Source organism: Charadrius vociferus, unplaced genomic scaffold (assembly GCF_000708025.1).
Source record: "Charadrius vociferus isolate BGI_N301 unplaced genomic scaffold, ASM70802v2 scaffold2466, whole genome shotgun sequence".
Lineage (NCBI taxonomy): Eukaryota > Metazoa > Chordata > Aves > Charadriiformes > Charadriidae > Charadrius > Charadrius vociferus.
Genome location: NW_009648714.1, coordinates 943 through 2,778, shown reverse-complemented (window position 1 = coordinate 2,778; position 1,836 = coordinate 943).

Here is a 1,836-nt window from a genome sequence, read left to right as displayed (position 1 = left end):
ACAAATCTGCCCCAAATCGCCACCAAATCCCCTCAACTAGGCCCCGAATCTTTACCACATCACCAAATCTGCCTCAAGTCTTGACCAGAAACTCTTGATTCTGCCCCAAATCTCCACCAAAACCCCACAAATCGTCACCAAATCCCCTCAGATCTGCCCCACATCTTCACCAGAAACCATTCTGCCCCAAATCTTCACCAAAAATGACAAATCTGCCCCAAATCGCCACCAAATCCTCTCAACTTCGCCACAAATTTTCACGAAATCACCAACTGTGCCCAAATCTTGACTAGAAACCCTTAATTCTGCCCCAAATCTTCACTAAAACCCCACAAATCATCACCACATCCCCTCAACGCGGTCCCGAGCCTTCACCGAAAACCGTTCTGCCCCAAATCTTCACCGAAACCCCACAAATCATCACCACATCCCCTCAACGCGGTCCCGAGCCTTCACCGAAAACCGTTCTGCCCCAAATCTTCACTAAACCCCCCCAAATCATCACCACATCCCCTCAACGCGGTCCCGAGCCTTCACCGAAAACCGTTCTGCCCCAAATCTTCACTAAACCCCCCCAAATCATCACCACATCCCCTCAACGCGGTCCCGAGCCTTCACCGAAAACCGTTCTGCCCCAAATCTTCACCGAAACCCCACAAATCATCACCAAATCCCCTCAACGCGGCCCCGAATCTTCACCAGAAACCATTCTGCCCCAAATCTTCACCGAAACCCCACAAATCATCACCAAATCCCCTCAACGCGGCCCCGAATCTTCACCAGAAACCATTCTACCCCAAATCTTCAAGAAAAAACCCAAATCTGCCCCAAATCGCCACCAAATCCCCTCAACTAGGCCCCAAGTCTTCACCAGAAACCCTTAATTCTGCCCCAAATCTTCACCAAAAAACACAAATCTGCCCCAAATTGGCACCAAATCCCCTCAACTCCGCCCCGAATCCTCACCACATCACCAACTCTGCTCAAGTCTTGGCCAGAAACCCTTAATTCTGCCCTAAATCCTCACCAAATCCCCCAAATCCTGACCAAATCCCCTCAAATCTGCCCCAAATCTTGACCGGAAACCGCTCTGCCCCAAATCTTCAACAAAACCCACAAATCTGCCCCAAATCAGCACCAAATCCCCTCAACTCCACCACAAATTTTCACCAAATCAACTGTGCCCAAATCTTGACCAGAAACCCTTAATTCTGCCACAAATCTTCACCAAAACCCCACAAATCGTCACCAAATCCCCTCAAATCTGCCCCAAATCTCCACCAGAAACCATTCTGCCCCAAATCTTCACCAAAACACACAAATCTGCCCCAAATCGGCATCAAATCCCCTCAATTCCACCACAAATCTTCACCAAATCCCCTCAACTCTGCCCCAACTTTCACCAAGTCACCACCTCTGCCACAAATCTTGACCAAAACCTCTTAATTCTGCCCCAAATCCTCACTAAATCCTCACAAAACCCCCCCAAATCCTCACCAAATCCCCTCAAATCTGCCCCAAACTTGACCAGAAACCCTTAATTCTGTCCCAAATCATCACCAAATCCCCTCAAATCTGCTCCAAATCTTCAGCACATCCCCAACTCTGTTCAGGTCTGGACCAGAAACCCTTAATTCTGCCCCAAATCTTCACCAAAACCCCATAAATTGTCACCAAACTGTCACCAAGTCACCAACTCTGCCCCGAATCTTCACCAAAACCCTTTAATTTGCCCTCAAATCTTCACCAAAACCCCCAAATCTGCCCCAAATCGGCACCAAATCCCCTCAACTCCGCCCCAAGTCTTCACCAGAAACCCTTAATTCTGCCCCAAAT